The sequence below is a fragment of the Micromys minutus genome (assembly GCF_963924665.1).
Source record: "Micromys minutus genome assembly, chromosome: 4".
Taxonomy (NCBI): domain Eukaryota; kingdom Metazoa; phylum Chordata; class Mammalia; order Rodentia; family Muridae; genus Micromys; species Micromys minutus.
The window spans coordinates 70,678,247-70,699,794 of record NC_137973.1 but is presented as its reverse complement, the minus strand read 5'-3'; the positions used below and the strand labels follow the sequence as shown (position 1 = coordinate 70,699,794).

Genomic DNA, 21,548 nt, shown 5'->3' with positions numbered 1-21,548 from the left:
TAAAGTGTCATTCTACAATGACACTGGTCATTGGTCAAGGGCAAAGACTCAGGTATGTTTCAATTAATATGTATGATTTATTAGTAATAAAAGTGATAATTAACATGATGATTGGAAAAATGTCATGCAAAGCTTTATGGAATTTACATCCTGCAGTTCACATCCTACACTGGAGACAGTATAGGTAAACCTCCATGATATACAGCATTCTAATGGGGGCTCAGTGGTCACCAAGTGTTCTCATTCAACCCCTGAATAATCCTTTCTTGTATGCAGATTGATTCTAATGACTATTGTAGTAAATAAAAGGATGGATTCTCACTTCATAGCACATGTTATAAAAGTGTGTGATGCCACCTCAATTATACTTTATCTGAATCCTCTTGCTCACATCTAAGGGTCACTGCCTGTCTTCTGTGCTACACCTATGTAGGAAAAACCATATGGCAAAAAGGGAGGCCAACCCTTGAGCCAGTAGTCAGAGAGAAAGACAGCTCTCAGTTCAAAATTCAAAGGAGGAACCGAATCCTGCCAAACTGAAATGCTATCCCACATAATCACACCTCAGTGTGAGCACAGACTAGAAGACACATGGACCTCAGCTCTGTAGAAGACTGTGCCAAAGCACAAGATCATGGTACACAGATTTCTCAACCAAAGAAATCATTAGATAACAAATGCGGCTAGAAGACAGTAAACTATTAATATCAATGATTGTCAAATTATACAACTTCACTTTTTAAAAATCCTGTCTTACCTGGGTTTATGTCCATCAAATTTTGGGTCACATATCACTAAAAACTAAGCAAATTCTGAGAATGTAAAATGTATCTTTATGGCTATATGTGAGTTATATATTAATGTTAATGATAAAAATAAGAGCTCTACAAAAGATAGATTTTTGCTGTAATTACTACAGACTAATAATGACATGTAATTAGTAATAAAATATGTAAATAAAAATTGATATAAACAACAAAGGGCATTTTAATTTTAATAAAAACATAAATGTGTATTTGAAGATTATAATCAATAGCTCATTTTTATTACCTTCTACAACTGTGAGAAATGAGCTTTTAATCTTCACAAACTCTCAGCTAATAAATAAACGCACACTGACATTTACATTCCTCTTTTGGTAGTCTACAGAATACCTTTACACACCAAAGACACTAGAAGGAAAGAGTAACGGTTCCATGTAGGCTCCAGTCCCAATCCTCTGTTCAATGAGCTATGTGCGTATTGTCCTTGGCAACGCAATCCCACAGTCTGACTGTAGAGAACACTCTCTTAGCAACAGCCACAGTAGTTTGGGAATTTCTATTGGACCACTTGTCCAACAACTTAATTGAATGTAGCTGACTCCTGTTGCTTGAAGCCTCATTTGGTGAGGAGAGGTAGCCAGTTGAGATTTCATATGTACCATTATTAGGAAACCTCATTAGGATCACTTTCATGTATTCTAAAATGTTTCTGCTGCACTGGGTGATATATTATCCCTCTAATGGCTTCAATTTTAGCTCTCTCCCCTATTTCTCTCTGATTATCATATTTTCTCTCTGTCTGCCCTAGTGATCCTATAGTTCTTGTCCCCTGCCCACAGTCTACCCACAAAATGAGTTCTATTTTACCTTCAAAAGGTAATCCATGTGTGCCCCTAAACCCTTTCTCTATACATAACATCTCTAAGTCTATAGGTTATATCTCGTTTATCATTTATTTAGTGGCTATTGTCCACCTATAGGTGGATACATTTCTACATTTATCTTCCTGTGTCTGGATTACCTCACTCAGGGTGATTTTTTTTCTAGGTGCATATATTTGCCTGCAAATTTCATGATGCTGTGTTTTTAAGAGTTGAGTAATACGCCACTCTGTAAATATACAATATTTTCCTTATATGTTCTTTAGTTGAGGGTTATCTAAATTACTTCCAGTTTGTGATTACTATGAATAATGTGGCAATAAACATGTATAAGTAAGTGTTCTTATAACAGAATGAAGCATCTTTTGGTTATATGACCAAGAGTGGTACAGCTGGACCTTGAGGTAGCACAATCCCCAACTTTCTGAGGAACTGACATATTGATTTCCATAGTGTCTGTTCATGTTTGAACTCCCGCTAGCAAATAATTATTCTGCACTTATTTTACAACCTTGCTAGCAGAAGCTGGCACATGTGTTATCAATCTTAGCTATTCTGACATGTGAAAGATGGGATTTGAAAGTAAATGTGATCTGCATTTCCCTGATGGCTAAGGATGTCAAACATTTCTTTGTTTCTCAGCATTTTGAGCTTCTTCTATTGAAATTTTTCTGTCTAAATCTGTACTCAATTTTTAATGGTATAATTTTTTGATATCTAGTTTCTTGGGTTGTTCATGTATTTTGGATACTAGCCTTTACTGCATATGGAATTGGTAAAAATCTTTCTCATTCTATAGGCTGCTACTTGTCCAATTGATAATATCCTTTACCTTACTGAAGATTTTCAGTTTCATGAAGTACCATTTATTAATTGTTGATCTTTGTGCCTGAGCTGTCAGTGTTCTGTTCAAAAACTTGTCTCCTGTGCCAATGCATTCAAGGATATTCCTCACGTTTTCTTCTATCAGGTTCAGTGTATCTAGATTTATGTTTATGTCTTTGATCTACTTTAACTAGAATTTTTGCAAGGTGATAAGGATGGGTCGGTCCATTTGCATTCTTCTACATACAAATACTCAGTTTGAAAAATACAAGTTGTTAAAGATGCTATATTTTTTTTCAGATAACCATCTGACTGAACATGGGGACCCCAGTGAAGGAGCTAGAGAAATGACTGAAAGAGCTGAAAGGGTCTGCAACCCCATGGGAAGAACAAAATTATAAACCAACCAAACCCTCCAGAATTCCCAGAGACTAACACACAAATCAATAAGCACACATGGAGAGACCCATGTCTCCAGTTGCATATGTAGCAGAGGATAGTATTGTCTGGCATCAATGAGAGGAGAGGCCTTTAGTCCAGTGAAGTTGCGTTTTCCCAGTGTAGGGGAATGCCAAGGCATTGAGGGGGAAGTGGGTGGATGGGAGTGAAACCATCTTCATGGAAATTGAGGGGAAGGAGATATTAGAATGAGGGGAAATGGGATAACATTTGAAATGTAAATACAGGGACTATCCAATAAAAATTAATTTAAAAAAAAAAATACCAGTTATTGAAGATGCTATATTTCTTCAGTGTCTATTTCTGAATTCTTTATCAAATACCAGATATTCATATGTGTGAGAATTCATGGCTGTGTCTTCAATTCAGTTCCATTGATCAACATGTCTGGTTTAACACCACAACTATGTAGGGGTTTTACTTTTTTAATCACTATAGCTCTGCAGTACAATTTGAAATCTTACAAACTCAAGGAAACAAAACAAATCTCTAATCAATGAAAACTGGGTCAAGGCAGAAATAAAGATAAATTTTAAATTTCCTAGAATTAAATCAAAATGAATATACAGCATAAGCAAATTATTGGACACAACAAAAACAGTTCTAAAAAAAAAGTTCATAAGAAAAATGTACCTACATTAAAAAAACAAAACAGCAAAAAAACTGGTGACCTATTATACCAGCGATTTAACAGCTTACCAGAAAGCTCTAGAAGAAAAATGTGTGATCATAGTCAAGAGCTGTAAACTATAAGAAATATGAAATAAATTAAAATATAAACAAAGAGAACAATACAAAGAATCCATGAAACAAAGAGTTAATCCTTCAGGAAAGTCAACAGTATAGACATCCTTATTCAGAGGAACTAAAAGTCAGAAAGAGAATATCTGAATAATAAAAATCAAGAATAAAAATGGAGTTATAACAAAAGGACACTATGGAAATACAGAGAACCACAATGACATACTTTAAAAACCTTTACTCCATCAAATTGGAAAAATCTAAAAGAGTTGGATAATTTTCTTGACAGGTACTCCTTACTAAAGTAAAATCAAGATCAGATAGAAAATCTAAATAAACATATAACTCAAAGTAAAATGCAAGCAGTCATTAAAAGTTTCCTCCCCCTAAAAAATAAAACCACCCTAGGGACAGATAGTTTTAGGCACAAAATTCTATCCAATTTTGAAAGACAAGGTAATTCCAATACTCTTCAAATAGTTTTATAAAATAGACACTGTAGGAAAATTGCCAAATTCATTTTATAAGGACACTGTCACCTTGATGGCCAAATAACACAAATATTCAACAAAAAGAGTTACAGACAAAACCTCCTCATTCACATAAATGAAAACCACTCAATATTGTCCTTGCAAACCAATCTAAAAAAAATCAGAATCATTATTTATCATACCAAACAGGCTTCATCCCAGAGATGCAGGGATAGTTCAGCATACAGAAATCAGTCAATGTAATCCAACACACACACACACACACACACACACACACACACACACACACCACACACACACACACACACACACACACACACACGCACACACACACACCACACACACACCACAGGTACACCACACATACTCCATACATACATGGGATCTTGTCATTGGATTCCAAAAAGGCTGTTAACAATATTCAACACCACTTCATGTTAAAAATCTTGGAGGGAATATAAGAAAAATACCTCAAGGTAATAAACCCTGTGGCCAATATCAAATTAAATAGAAATTCAGAGCATTTCAACTACAATGGGGAATAGGACAAGACAGTCTCCACTTTCCACTCCTATTCAAAATATTATTTGAAGTCTTAGGTAGTGCAAAAACACAACTGAAGATCAAGAGATACAAACTGCAAAAAAGTCAAGGTATCTTTATTTGTGATAATACTAGATTGTATATAAATGACCCTAAAATTTTGTTGGAAAACTTCTACAGCTGAAAAACAGGTTCATCAAAATAGTTCAATACAAAAATTAATTCACTAATATTAGCAGCCCTCCTGTTTTCAAATTACAAATGGGCTGAGAAAAATCAGGGAAGGAACACATTTTACAGTATCCTCAAATAATGTAAAATATTTGGGGGTAAACGAGTACGTGAAAACCTTGCATGATTAAAAATTTCAAGCCTTTAAGATGGAAAGATTGCCCATGCTAATGGATTCATAGAATTAACAAAGTAAAAATGACCATTCTACAAAAAGCAGTCTACAGATTCAATGTGATCCCCATCAAATTTCATTATAGACCTTGAAAGAAAAATTCTCAACTTCATGTGGAAACACACACACATGCAGAGAGAGGATTGGATGGGGACACAAACAGGATAGCTAAATCAAGTCTGGAGGTCTCACCATTCTTTGCTTTCAGGCACACCACAGTATGATCTACAGTCATTCAACTGATGTTTGGCATTCAATAATGTAATGTACAACTAAAGATAATTATTCTGGATGTTGTATTGACACAGAATCAAATACCATTGTTTATGGGTCTCTTACCATGGTATGTATAAGAAGACACTATTTTGCAGATATATGCAGTCATTAAAATAGTGATATATGAAGGGTTTATCACCCATTACAAATGCCTAATCAGTACAGTACATAAACAAATATATAAAGTAAGTGCATATTAATGGCATACTCCAATTGTTACCATTTAACGATGGCTATCTAATTACTAGAATAACATGCAATACAGTTAGTACATAAAGTCAAAGAGCAGCATCAGAAGTATCCATTCATTAATCCAGAATATAAAAATTTCTTTGCTCTTTTGCATTAGATGAAATAAAGATTATTTAGTCTGCAATGAAGTCTTGAGAAAACATATTCAGTTATTTTATTGGCACCCTATCAAGATTAGCAGATTACATGTGCATGTAATTTATGATTTAATTATAATCATCACTATAGAATCAAAATATAAAGTAACTGATAGGCCACTACTTGAGTAAAAGTTGTGTACTAATATCTTAAGAAAATGAGCAATATTTCCCTACATATTAGTTTAACTGCATTAAAAAGAGCAATATTTCATGGTCTACTATATAAAGATTTTGAAGCTGTAACAATCTCCCCCTCCTTTCTGTGTGTGTATGTGTGTGTGTGTGTGTGTGTGTGTGTGTGTGTGTGTATGTGTGTGTGTGCAGTACAGAGAATTTAAGTTCTTCAAGGATATTATTTTTAACTCCTAACCAAGAATTAATGTTTTCAGTTTCTAGAGAACTAGGAGATGTTTCTGAGGGAAAAGAAATGTATGGATGTAATTTTATACCACACTAGGTAAATATTTAAAGGTAAGGCAATGATGCTTTTATAGGGATTGAATCATTAAATACTTTGTTCTCACCAATCCTTCAGATGCACTGATAGAAGTTCTAACTCATTAAGTGCATTAAAATTAAAATTTCATGAAGATAAAATTAATTTAAATAAGCATTAAAGTTCATGTTCAAGTGTGTATTCTGAAAATACGTTCCTTAACATTATATATTATTAAAATACTATAGAACCAGAAAAAAATGAGTTTTGATAAAAATTGTATTTTTTTCCTTAGATTGATTTTTATGATTACAATGACCATAATATGTTTTTATCTCTTTTACCCTTTACATCTGTGGTGCACACTGGTCATGAATAGCTATTTAAGTTTTAATTAATTAAAATTAAACACAATTAAAGCTTCATTTCTTTTGCTGGCCTAATCACACATTAGTTGCTCAGTTGAGAAGTTAAATGGATGCTTCCATTGTCTCACCATGACCTTCTGAGCACTGCTGTACAAGATTATAAAGTTGGGCAATTGGTATCTTGAGTACAACTGCTAAGCCTGAACCTTAGGGATGTCTCAGAGTCTTAGGTTTTAGAACTGCAGGCAATTGATGGTTGCTGGGAGGGAAGGAAACAGTCTTTTCCTGGGGTGATCTCTGATAGACTAGACAATCCCAAGAGGACTGCTCTACAAACATATGTGCAAAACTAAATGGTGTTGGCATGTTGTATTTATAAATGTAAGTGTGTGTGTGTGTGTGTGTGTGTGTGTGTGTGTGTGTGTGCACATGTGAGAGAGAGGGAAATAGAGAGATAAAGAATTATAATTAAAAAATAAGAAACCTTAAACTTGAAGAGAGATATACAGGAATTGAAGGAATGGGTAGAGAAAACTGATGTAAATGCAATACTCATATATAATATTCTCAAAACTGGTAATGATTTTTTTAATTGAGTTTTCCAACTGTTTCTGACTTTTAGTAAAGAATATTCCTTATTAACATGGATTCTGTTAATTCCTAGAGCCTCAGCAAAATTTAAATATGTGAAATGATTAAAAAAACTAGAAACTTTCCTTTAGCTCGATTTAAAAGATATAAATTATGTGAAATATTCTAATAGCACACCAGGATTAAATTAATTTACATTTTGCTAATATATGCATGATGGAGACACATTAAATCAGGACTCAATATATTTTCCAACACGATTTGCCATTGCTGCTTATAAAGTCTAAGTCTAAATATCGAGCAACATCTAAGAACAATTATAATGCAACCCTATTGTTTTCCAATTTTCATTTTTTGTCCACCAAGTAGAAACTGATTATTATAATATCACAAGCAAAGAAAAATGTGAAAAGATTATTATATGCCCTAAAACCATATCCCTGAAGTGGTTTAAAAGTAGCCCTAATTTCCAGCTGAAAATGAGACTATTTTATAAAACAATAGTTAGTATTGCTAAAGTTTCAGAGTATTACATTTATATTTCGCTGACCTTTCGGAAAACTTTTCACAGTACCTCACAGCAGGGTCACAAGTTCCTGCCCCTTCCTCTATCAGCACTAGGAAATGTACAAGTTTCTAAAATCAGAAGATATGTGTCTTAGTTAGGGTTTTACTGCTGTGAACAGACACCTTGAGCAAAGCAACTCTTATAAGGACAACATTTAATTGGGACAGGTTCAGAGGTTCAGTCCATTATTATCAAGGAAGGAACATGGCAGCATCCAGGCAAGGATGGTGCAGGGATGGAGCAGGAGGAGCTGAGAGTTCTACATATTCATCTGAAAGCTGCTAGCAGAATACTGGCTTCCAGGCAGCTAAGATAAGGATTTTTTTCAGTTCTTTTTGTTAGATACTCTCTGTATTTACATTTGAAATGTTAGCCCCTTCCCCCACCCTGCTCCCATCTCCCTCCTATTCCACTAGTCCTCATGAAGGTGCACTCCTTGCTAATCACTCTCTGCTGCCCATTGTCTTTGCATTCTCCTACATTGGGAAAATGTACCCTCACTAGACCAAAGGTCTCTTCTTACATTGGTGCTAGACACTGATATCTTCTGCTACATATGCAACTGGAGCTATTGTCTCTCTGTGTGCTCAGTGGTTGGTGATTCAGTCAATGAGAGTTGTTGAAAATTTGGTTGGTTGATAATGTTGTTATCTTCCCAGGAGGTTGCAACACCTTTCAGCTCCTACAGTCTTTTCTCTAGCTCCTTCATTGGGGTTCCCGTGTTCAGTCTGATGGTTAGGTGCAAGGATCCTCAGCTGTATCTGTATGACTCTGGCAGAGCCCCTGAGGCAGCTGGTATCTGGTAATTGCCGGTAAGTACTTGTTGGCATCAGCAGTAGTGCTGGGGTTTGGTGGCTGCATATGGGGTGGATCCTGGAGTGAGACAGCCTCTGAATGATCTTTTCTTCAGTCCCTGTTCTTCTATTTGACAAGGATCTTAAAGTCCATGCTCCAACGAGGCCACACCCACTTCCACAGTGCCATACCTCCTAATAATGTCAATCTCTGGGCCACAGATACGCAAACCGTCACAGTGTTTCAGTTAGTCTATACCCAGTTCATAATCATCACTTGCGTTTATTGTTTGATTCCTTTCTGTTTTAGAACTTTCAATAAGTTTCATTTTGTATAAATTCAGTGTATTTCTTCAGCATTCCTTCCTGAGATTGTGAATAACAGTATTATTCTATAGTATTATACAAGAATGATAGCATTACTCCTCACACCTCTACTTTACTATGCGTATATATTTTTTTTTTATGAATTCTGGTGATTGAGCCAAGGGTCTTGGACATGACAGAAAAGCTCTTTGCACATCTAGGAACATTCCACAGTTCCATTTATTTTAAAATGACTCTGTCACTGGCTTTACAAGTAACACCCAGCTACACCTTTCTCCATGTCATGGCCAATCAAAGCATGCAGATAATATGTATATCAAAATTTAGGTTGAATCAGTTGAAGAGATAAATTAAAAGTGAGTTTAGTAGACATAACTTTTCAAAGTAACAAATATCAGGTACAACACAAACATTTTAAAGTAATTTCATGGTGCATAATAGTGGCTAAAAACAAAAATGGAGCAATCTGTCAATAAAAAGGAGTTTTTATTTTGCTGTGAGAGTAAGCAGTGAATTGACTATTCCATCTGATGTTTCTCTACTATGAGGCAACCATACTACATTTTTAAAATTTTGTCCCTAATTTATGCTTTCTTCTTTTTATTTAAAACATTTAAATAGGAGACAACTTCAGGACACAGAGCGGAGCCTGGCCCAACCGCCAGCCGGAAAGGCGGCTGGTACAGGCTGAGCAACTGGTGAGTGGGAGACCTAGGCTGCGGGGGAGCAGAGGGATCTCTGCGGAGTGCACACGGAAAGGGCACCCCCTACCCTGACCTGCCCTGTCCTCCCCGATCCAGTGACCGGGAACAGATCTTAGGAACTTCTGTTCCCACCCGGAGACGACTTCAGGACACAGAGCAGAGCCTGGCCCAACAGCCAGCCGGAAAGGCGGATCGTACAGGCTGAGAAACTGCGACCTGGAACAGATCTTAGGAACTTCTGTTCCCACCCGGAGACGACTTCAGGACGCAGAGCAGAGCCTGGCCCAACCGCCAGCCGGAAAGGCGGCTCGTACAGGCTGAGCAACTGTGACCTGGAACAGATCTTAGGAACTTCTGTTCCCACCCAGAGACGACTTCAGGACACAGAGCAGAGCTTGGCCCAGCTGCCACCCGGAACCTGGGCTGCCGGGGAGTAGAGAGATCTCTGCGGAGTGCACACGGAAAGTATACCAGGGACACAGACCAGATACAAGGGAAAGGCAAGAACATATCACTGACAACAAAATGGCAAGAGGAAAGAGAAAGAGTATATCCCAAGGAAACCAAGACAATCTAGCAACACCAGAACCCAGCTCTCCGATAGTAGCAAACATCGGAATTCCAAACACTCCAGAGAAAGAAGACACAGACCTGAAATCAAGCCTCAAGACGCTGATAGAGTTACTTAAACAAGAAAGGGAGGAAAAGCAAAAAGATTCAGAAGCTTTTAAAGAAGAAACAAGAAAAACACTCAAAGAACTCAAAGAACGATACGAAAACAGAACCAAAGAAATAAAGGAATGGAAGAGGGAAATTAAAACAGAAATTGACACAATAAAGAAAGCGCTAAAAGAGATAACCCTAGAGTCAGAACACCAAAAAAAGAAATCAGGAGTCACAGAAGCAAGCATTTCCAACAGATTACAAGAGATCGAGGAGAGAATCTCGGGGGCAGAAGACAACATTGCAAACATAGACAAAACAGCCAGAGAAGATGCAAAAAACAAAAAGCTCCTAACCCAAAATGTCCAGGAAATACAAGACACAATGAGAAGACCGAACCTAAGGATAATAGGAATAGAAGAGGGAGAAGAGTATCAACTAAGAGGCACAGTAAATATCTTCAACAAAATCATAGAAGAAAACTTCCCTACCCTCAAGAATGAGATGACCACGAGCATAAAAGAAGCCTTCAGAACTCCAAATAGGTTGGACCAAAAAAGAAATACCTCCCGACACATAATAGTAAAAACATCAAGTGCCCAAAGTAAAGAAAGAATACTAAAAGCAGTAAGGGAAAAAGGTCAGGTAACATATAAAGGCAGACCAATCAGACTCACACCCGATTTCTCAACAGAGACTATGAAAGCTAGAAGAGCCTGGACAGACATCATGCACTCCTTAAGAGAGCACAAGTGCCAGCCCAAGCTGCTATACCCAGCAAAACTATCAATCACCATCGATGGAGAGACAAAGATATTTCAACACAAATCAAAATTCACACAATATCTGACCACAAACCCAGCACTACAACGAATTATAGGTGGAAAACCCAATACAAGGAGGGAAAATACAGCCTAGTAAAAACAAGAAAACTCCTAAACAAGAAAACTAATAGAAGAAAAAAACACAGACACAACTCAACCCAAAAAAGCAAAAATGGCAGGAAACAGAAACAACTATTCCTTGATATCTATTAACATAAATGGTCTCAACTCCCCAATAAAGAGACATAGACTATCAGACTGGATACATAAACAAAATCCAGCCTTTTGCTGCATACAGGAAACTCATCTCAGAGACAGAAACAGACACTATCTCAGAGTAAAAGGGTGGGAAAAAAACTTCCAAGCAAACAGCTCCAAGAAGCAAGCTGGAGTGGCTATTCTAATATCGAATAAAGTAAACTTCCAACCAAAAGTTATCAAAAAAGATAAAGAAGGACACTTTTTACTCATTACCGGGGAAATCTGTCAGGAGGAACTCTCAATCCTTAACATATATGCTCCAAATAAAAAATCACCCACATTCATAAAAGAAACTCTACTAAAGCTCAAAAAATACATTTCACCCCACACAATAATAGTAGGAGACTTTAACATCCCACTCTCACCAATGGACAGATCAGGGAAACAGAAACTGAACAAGGACACTGCAAAACTAGCAGAGACTTTGAACCAACTAGAATTAATAGATATATACAGAACATACTATCCTAAAGTAAAAGAATACACCTTCTTCTCACCACCCCATGGCACCTTCTCGAAAATTGACCACATAATTGGACACAGAACGAGCCTTCATCGATATAAGAAGATTGAAATACTCCCATGCATCCTCTCAGATCACCATGGTCTACGGCTGGTCTTTAACAACAACAAAGACAACAAAATGCCCACATACACATGGAAACTAAACAACGCTCTGTTAAAGGATAGCAGGGTCAAAGAAGAAATAAAGAAAGAAATTAAGGACTTTCTAGAATTCAACGAAAATGATAACACAACATACCCAAACCTATGGGATGCAATGAAAGCAGTATTGAGAGGAAAACTCATTGCCCTAAGTGCTTCCAAGAAGAAACTGGAGAGAGCTCACATCAGCAACTTGACAGCACAGCTAAAAGCCCTAGAACAAAAGGAAGCAGATATACCCAAAAAGAGTAGACGGCAAGAAATAATCAAAATTAGGGCAGAAATAGACCAAATAGAAACAAAAAAAAAAAACCATTGAAAAAAATCAACAAAACAAAGAGTTGGTTCTTTGAGAAAATCAACAAGATTGATAAACCCCTAGCCAGACTAACTAGAGAGCAAAGAGAGAGTATCCAAATTAACAAAATCAGAAAGGAAAGTGGTGACATAACAACTGAAACTAAGGAAATTCAAGAAATCATCAGATCCTACTACAAAAACTTATACTCCACAAAATTGGAAAATCTGGAGGAAATGGACGAATTCCTAGACAGATACAAGGTCCCAAAGTTTAACCAGGACCAAGTAAACCATCTAAATAACCCTATAACACCTAAAGAAATAGAAGAAGTCATCAAAAGCCTCCCAACCAAAAAAAGCCCAGGTCCAGACAGGTTCAGTGCAGAATTTTATCAGACATTTATTGGGGATATAACACCAATATTCGCCAAACTATTCCAAAAGATAGAATCAGATGGAATATTACCCAACTCATTTTTTGAGGCTACAATAACCCTCGTACCTAAGCCACACAAAGACCCTACAAGGAAAGAGAACTTCAGACCAATCTCACTTATGAACATTGATGCAAAAATACTCAACAAAATCCTTGCAAACCGAATCCAAGAACACATCAAAACCATCATTCATCATGACCAATTAGGCTTCATCCCTGGGATGCAGGGATGGTTTAACATAAGGAAATCCATCAATGTAATCCACCATATAAACAAACTCAAAGACCAAAATCACATGGTCATCTCACTAGACGCTGAGAAAGCATTCGACAAAATCCAACACCCCTTCATGTTAAAAGTCCTGAAAAGAACAGGAATCCAAGGCCCATATTTAAACATAATAAAAGCAATATATAGCAAACCAACAGCCAACATCAAACTTAATGGCGAGAAACTTGAAGCAATCCCACTAAAATCAGGGACTCGACAAGGCTGCCCACTCTCTCCCTACCTATTCAACATAGTACTGGAAGTCCTGGCTGGAGCAATTAGACAGCAAAAGGAGGTCAAGGGGATACAAATCAGAAAGGAAGAGATAAAAACATCACTCTTTGCCGATGACATGTGTACTTGAGTGACCCCAAAAATTCCACCAGAGAACTCCTACAGCTGATAAACAAGTTCAGCAAAGTGGCCGGATACAAAATTAACTCAAAAAAATCAGTAGCCTTCCTATACTCAAAGGACAAACATGTGGAGAAAGAAATTAGAGAAAAGGTACCCTTCACAATAGTTACAAAAACTATGAAATACCTTGGTGTGACTCTAACTAAGGAAGTAAAGGACCTGTATGACAAGAACTTCAAACCTCTAAAGAAAGAAATTGAGGAGGATCTCAGAAAATGGAAAGATCTCCCATGCTCATGGATTGGAAAAATCAACATCTTAAAAATGGCCATCCTACCAAAAGCAATCTACAGATTCAATGCAATCTCCATCAAAATTCAAACCCAGTTCTTCATGGAATTGGAAAGATCAATTTGCAATTTCATATGGAATAACAAAAGACCTAGAATAGCGAAATCCATCCTCAACAACAAAAAAACATCTGCGGGAATCACTATCCCTGACCTCAAGCTATATTACAAGGCAATTGTGCTGAAAACTGCATGGTACTGGTACAGAAATAGGCAAGTGGATCAATGGAATAGAATAGAAGATACAGAAATGAGCCCTCATGTATATGGTCACCTGATTTTTGACAAAGGAGCAGTAAACATTCAATGGAAAAAAAACAGCCTATTCAACAAATGGTGCTGGTCCAACTGGTACTCAGCATGCAAAAGAATGAAAATAGACCCGTTCTTATCTCCTTGTACAAAGCTCAAGTGTAAGTGGATTAAAGATCTCCACATTAAACCAGATACACTGGAACTATTAGATGAGAAAGTAGGGAAAACCTTAGAACACATAGGCACAGGAGAAAATTTCCTGAACAAAACACCAATGGCTCAAGCTCTAAGGTCAAAGATTAACAAATGGGACTTAATGAGATTGCAAAGTTTCTGTAAGGCTAAGGACATCGTCAAGAAAACAAAATGGCAACCAACAGAATGGGAAAAGATCTTTACCAACACCACATCAGATAGAGGCCTAATATCCAAGGTGTACAAGGAACTCAAAAAGCTAGACACCAGAGAATCAAATAACCCTATTTAAAAATGGGGTACAGAGCTAAACAAATAATTTTCAGTTGAGGAACACCGAATGGCCGAAAAACATCTGAGGAAGTGCTCGACATCCTTAGCCATCAGGGAAATGCAAATCAAAACAACCCTAAGATTTCACCTCACACCAGTCAGATTGGCCAAGATCCAAAACTCAGATGACAGCAGATGCTGGCGAGGCTGCGGAGAAATAGGAACACTTCTCCACTGTTGGTGGGGTTGCAAGCTAATACAACCACTCTGGAAATCTGTCTGGCGATACCTCAGAAAATTGGATATAGTACTACCTGAAGACCCAGCTATTCCACTTCTGGGCATATACCCCAGAGACACTTTAATACACAACAAAGATATATGCACCACAATGTTCATAGCGGCTCTATTTATAATAGCCAGAAGCTGGAAGGAACCCAGATATCCTTCAGAAGACGAATGGATACAAAAATTGTGGTACATATACACAATGGAATACTACTCAGCCACCAGAAACAATGACTTAACCAAATTCTTAAGAAAATGGCTGCATCTAGAGAAGATCATCCTGAGTGAGATAACCCAGTCACAAATGAACAGACATAATATGCAGTCACTGATAGTGGGATGCTAACCCCAGAGGCTTGCACTCCCCCAGAAACAACTCACAGACTGTATGAAGTCCAAGAAATAAAGAAAACAAAAAATATACATATAATCACAAAACAAGAAGACTTTGACTATTTCCATGTTGCGTTTTGTTTTGCATGTACTTTACGCTTATTGCAACTAGTACGTTTTCAATGCATACTGTCAAGCCCTTGAAAAAAATCAAGTACTGACTAAAAAACATATTCACATGGTTTTATATAAAATTTATTTTAATGTCTGAAAAAACAGAACTGACAAAAATGTATAATTTTAGGCAAAAAATGTTTAAAATCTTTACATTTATCTTTGTTTTGCAAAATAAAGTTGTTTAAAAAAACATTTAAATATATTTTGATCATATTCCACTTCCCCTGAATACATTCAGATCTTCTCAACCTCTCTACACATCTAACTTCATGTCCTTTCTATATTTCTCTTAGGGTATAGTGAAATAAAAGCAAATAAACAAAGCAAAGCCAAAATAAAAACCAAGATGGCAAAAACATCACCAAAACGAGACAAAGTGAAACAAACAGCCCACACTCACACAAACATGGAATCAGTGCTGTGTTGGTCAATAAAGTCTGGGCATGGGGCTTGCAATGGAATAAAGCTGAAATACCCAGCATCATGCTAGTGGGAAAACATGATGCTCCTCTTTACAGCAGGTATCAAACACAAACCACTTCATGGTTAGGAATGGAAACTTGTATCTGTCTCCCTTTGTCCATGATGGAATTTTGCCAGGTCGGCACCAGTGTCAACATAATTCATGGTGTCACAGACTCAGTCAGTTCATGAATTTGAGTACTCTTGTGTCTGAAAAAGACTGTCTTTTGGGAATCATTCATCATCTCTGGCTTTTAACATTTTTCTGTCTGTTTTTCTGCACAGATCCCTGAACACTGACATAAGGGTATGGGGAGGGGTTATAAAAATGTTTCTAGTAGGGCTAAGGACTCCAAATTTGCTTACTCTGTACATTGTTTGTTATGGTCTGTGCTAATTATCATCTACTACAAGAAGTAGATTCTCTAATAATCTGAACAGTGCACTAACCTAATGGTATACCAATATATCCTTAGAGGCCATTTTACTGATAGGTTTCTTTAAATTGGAGTCATTTTGCTGATACTTTCTTTTAGGAAAATAATATAGTAGGTGGACCTAGGGTACATGACCTATCTAGTTAGGTTCTTGGCCATTTTAGCAGTATCAAGTATGAGTTCCATGTCAAAGAGAGGGCTTTAAATCCAATCAAATAGTGGTTGATTGTAATATTTGAGCTGAGTAGTACTCCATTGTGTAAATGCACCATACTTTCTGTATCCATTCCTTTGTTGAAGGACATCTGGGTTCCTTCCAGCTCAGGCTATTATAAATAAGGCTGCTATGAACATGGTGGAACATGTGTCCTTGTTATATGTTGGAGCGACTTTTTGGTATATGCCCAGAAGTGGAACAGCTGGGTCTACCATGGTGTGACTCTAACTAAGCAAGTGAAAGATATGTATGACAAGAACTTCAAATCTCTGAAGAAGAAAATGGACGAATCTCAGAAGATAGAAAGATCGCAATGGCTTCCTTGGCGTGATTCTGTCCTGCCCTTCTGTTCTGTGGAACGGTAAGCAGTTGTTTTTCCGACCGGCTTCTCCCACACCGAAGTGTGTGCCTCCACCTCATGGAAGACTTGATGGATATGGACATGAGCCCTCTTAGGCCTCAGAACTACCTTTTCGGTTGTGAACTGAAAAAGACTGACAAAGACTATCACTTTAAAGTGAATAATGATGAAAATGAGCACCAGTTATCCTTAAGAATGGTCAGTTTAGAAGCAGGGGCAAAAGATGAACTACACGTTGTAGAGGCAGAAGCAATGAACTATGAAGGCAGTCCAATTAAAGTAACACTGGCAATTTTTAAAATGTCTGTACAACCATCAGTTTCCCTTGGGGGCTTTGAAATTATACCACCTGTGGTCTTAAGGTTGAAGTGTGGTTCAGGGCCTGTGCACATTAGTGGACAGCACCTAGTAGCTGTAGAGGAAGATGCAGAGTCAGAAGATGAAGATGAAGAGGATGTAAAACTCTTAGGCATGTCTGGAAAGAGATCTGCTCCTGGAGGTGATAGCAAGGTCCCACAGAAAAAAAGTAAAACTTGATGAAGATGATGAGGATGATGATGAAGATGATGAGGATGATGAAGATGATGATGATAATAATTTTGATGAAGAGGAAACTGAAGAAAAGGTTCCAGTGAAGAAACCTGTACGAGATACCCCAGCCAAAAATGCACAAAAATCAAACCAAAATGGAAAAGACTTAAAACCAACAACACCAAGATCAAAGGGTCAAGAGTCCTTCAGAAAACAGGAAAAAACTCCTAAAACACCAAAAGGACCTAGTTCTGTAGAAGACATTAAGGCAAAAATGCAAGCAAGTATAGAGAAAGCGCATTGAACATTCCTGGGCACTATTGGTAAATTAAGTCCAAAGTTGGGGAAAGAGGAAAAGAAGAAACAAATATAGTACCATCAACAATCCAGACTGAAGTCTTCTATTTTAATCTCAATCCCCTTTCCTGATTGGCCATCCATTTCCCTCTTGCAGGCTGGAAGAAATCTTGTTTTCCTAAAGCATTTTTCTTGTGATGCAGAAACTTTACTGCTTTTCTACCCCTTGTACACATGCCTCATCTCTTTAACCATGTTTTATTTTAACCTTTGTAACCTTAGCTATTCAATAAATTTTTGAATGAACCAAGAAAAGAAAAGAAAAGAAAAGAAAAGAAAAGAAAAGAAAAGAAAGATCTTAATGCTCATAGATTGGATGAATCAATATTGTAAAAATGGCCATCTTGCAGAAAGCAATCTGCAGATTCAATGGAATCCCTATCAAAATTCCAAATCAATTCTTCATAGGGTTAGAACAATTTTCAAATTCATTTGGAATAATAAAAACCTAGGATAGTGAAAACTATTATTGACAATAAAAGAACTTCCGGGGGAATCACCATCCCTGACCTCAAGTTATATTACAGATCAATTGTGATTAAAAACCGCATGGTATTGGTACAGAGATAGGCAAGTAGATCAATGGAACAGAATTGAAGACTGAGAAATGAACTCACATACCTATGGTCATTTGATATTTGACAAAGGAGCTGAAAACATTCAATGGAAAAAGGACAGCCTCTTCAATAAATGGGGTTGGCTCAATTGGCAGTCAGAATGCAGAAAATGAAAATAGATCCTTTCTTATCTCCTTGTACAAATCCCAAGTGCAAGTGGATCAAAGACCTCCACATAAAACCAGGTACACTGAAACTAATAGAAGAGAAGTGGGGAAGAGCTTAGAACACATAGGCACAGGGGAAATTTTCCTAAACAGAACACCAATGACTTATGCTCTAAGACCAAGAATTGACAAATGGACCTCATGAAATTGCAAAGTTTCTGTAAGGCAACAGATTGGGAAAGGATCTTTACCAATCCTACATGTGTTACAGGGCTAACATACAATATATACAAAAAAAGCCCTCAAGAATTTAAACTCCAGAGAATCAACAATCCTATTAAAAATGGGGTAAAGAGCTAAATAAAGAATTCTCAACTTAGGAATACCAAATGTCTGAGAAACACCTAAAGAAATGTCCAACATCCCTAGCCATCAGGGAAATGCAAATCAAAACAACTCTGAGATTCCACCTCACACCAGTCAGAATGGCTAAGATCAAAATCTCAGGTGACAGCAGATGCTGGGGAGGATGTGGAGAAAGAGGAACCCTTCTCCTTTGTTGTTGAGATTAAAAGTGGGATAGTTGAATCTCACAGCAGATCAATTTCCAGCTTTGGGAGGAACTTTACACTGGCCTTCCTAGGTGCCATACCAATTTGCTCTTCCACGACAATGAGTATATTTCCCTTTTCTCTGTGTCCTTTAGCATGGGCTGTCATTTGTTCTACTGGTCTGGGCCATTCTTACCAGGGTAAGATAAAATTCAAAGTTTTACTTTGCATTTCCCTGATGACTATGTTGAACATTTTACTTTTCTTTTTCCCTTTCTTCCTCTTTTTGTTTCCTTCCTTCCTTCCTTCTTTCTTTCTTCCTTCCTTCCTTCTCTCTTTCTTTCTTTCGTTTTACTTATTATCTATTTAGTCAGAAATACTCTATGTAGCACTGGCTGTTCCGAAGCTTGGTCTATAGATCACACTGGCCTAGAACTCAAGAGATCTGCCTCCCTCTTCCTCCAAACAATGAAATTAAAAGAATGTGCCACTATAGCCTGGCTAATGTTGAATATTTTATTTGATAACATATGGTTTATATTCCATAATTTAAATGGCTATTAAATTTGTATTTAAGTTACTAATAAGAGACGACTTATTATTATTATCATTACTATTATTATTATTACTATTACTATTAAATGTTATAATATTTTAGAGATGAATCCTCAAAATAGCCATATTTATAGGTCTTTAATGAATGAAAAATAGAAGCAAAACTTTTGTTTTTGTCAGTGGTGAGTGGGGGGAGTGTTTTGGCCAGAAAATTGATTTTCAGCAATGTTGCATTGTTAGCAGTTGTCTATAGCTCACAGTACAATAAAACCAAATCCAGAAGTTCCAATATAAGCTGTAAATAATGTAGATTTCCAATGAAGCATGAAATATTCCCAACAGTATAATGAGGAGAGTCTTCACTTTGTTTTGCTCTGTTTTGTTTAGAGAGGGTCATCCAATGGAATCCTAACCATCTAGGATCTTGCTGTATAAATGAAGCTAGCCAAGAACTTACAGAGATTCTCCTGTTCTGGCCCTGTTTCCCAAGTGTTGTAAACCCCATTTTTAAATAACTTATTACTGATGCTCAGGGTTTTAAATTTTATTTGTATATTCTAGATTCTAGAAACTAACCTTATCACAGATGCATCAATGGTAGTCTTTTTCTATTCTGTATTACACTGCTTCACTCAGAAACCTGTGCCCTTTGCTATAGAGAAGCACTTTATCTGCAAGAGATTCCATTTATTAGTTGCAAGTCTTAATGCCTGTGCTCTCAGTATCCTGGTCAAGAAGTCCTTCTATTCTCATGAGTGTTCATGAGTTTAAATATATGTTTTGATCTTTCTATCAGATTTAGAATACATTGTTACTTTTGTATGGGAAGATACTCTGTAGGCTCCTGGAAGAGAACCCTGGGCATCAGCCTAGTCATACAGAGAAAGTCTAAATTGATGTTCTCAATTGGGTCCTTTCCCTTTTAACTCAGGGAGCACTATGGGTGGGGGAGAAGAAATATTTTAGAAGTTAGAGGGGATAGAAGACACCAGAAGAACTTGGTTCACTTAATCAACTAAGCAAGGCTCATATGGGCTCATGGAAGCTAAAGTGTTTCTGATTTTTTGCCTGCTCTTGGGACTTTTTACTCCTAGTTGCCTTGTCCAGTCTTGCTACAAGGGCTTTTGCCTTATATTATTGTATCACATTTTCTTGTTTGGTGGCTGTTTCTTGGAGGCTTGCTCCTTTTTAAAGGGAAATGGAAAAAAAGTGTTTCTGGATCTGGGAAAGATAAATGGTGGGAAGTAGCAGCTAGGTAATTCTGAGCAAGCATCTGTGGTATCTCAGAGTTTGTGCGATATATGTCCAGGCCTTCTGGCATTCAGAATTGCCATTGGAAATCCCAGTGTTATTCTAAAGAGCCTACCTTTTTATACGCTTAGTCTTTTTTCCTTATTTTTGAAAGCTTTTCTTTGTTTTGCACATTTGGATTTGATTAATATGGGCCCTGGGTACTTTCTTTTCTACTTGTTGTTCTATATGACTTTTGTATCTGGATAAGCATCTCTTTAGTAGGGTTCAATTTTTCTATGATTTTGTTAAGACTATTTTCTATGCTTTTGACCTTGATTTATTATGCTCCTATCATATCCAATGTTCATAGTTTTTTTTTTTCCATAGTGCCCTATATCTTCTTGGATATTTTGTACATAGATTGTTTTAGTTTAACATTTTCTTTGACTGAGATACCCATTTTCTTGTACTTTTTTAATACATGAACTCTGCTTTGCCATATTTGCTTTTAATCTGCTGGTGAGGCTAACTCCTGAAGTTTTTGTTTGACATCCTGAATTTTTCATTTCTAGTTTTATCTGTTTCAGTTTTCTTTGATGATTTTTATTTCTTCATACTTTCTACCTTTATTTCTTAAATTGTTTTCATTATTTCATTCAGCTCTTTGCTTGGGTCTCCACAGCCTTCTTTAAAAAATTCACTATACACTCAATTATGTTCTCATTTATAATTGCTACTTAAACTCTTGCCTTGTACCTAAGCTAAATTGTTTTTCTCTAGGCCTCCAGCAATAAGGTTGCTGGCTTAATCATTGTGGTGAGGACTCATTTTTTCCTGCTGCTGCTTCCACACTCTTCTAGCCTATCACCATTGCCTTGCTCTTCCAACCCTTAAACCTGCACTTT

General features: G+C 37.0%; 1 protein-coding gene and 1 pseudogene across 2 annotated transcripts in view; one reads left to right on the top strand and one right to left on the bottom strand.

The window, feature by feature from the left end:
• STPG2 (sperm tail PG-rich repeat containing 2) overlaps nt 1-21,548 on the bottom strand; it is a gene marked incomplete at both ends in the record, with an annotated part of 424,307 nt that overhangs the window by 67,757 nt on the left and 335,002 nt on the right. The window lies entirely within an intron of this gene.
• Nucleotides 16,746-17,527, top strand: LOC308419722 (nucleophosmin-like; annotated as a pseudogene). The gene has a single exon. The product of its transcript is annotated as a nucleophosmin-like (transcript).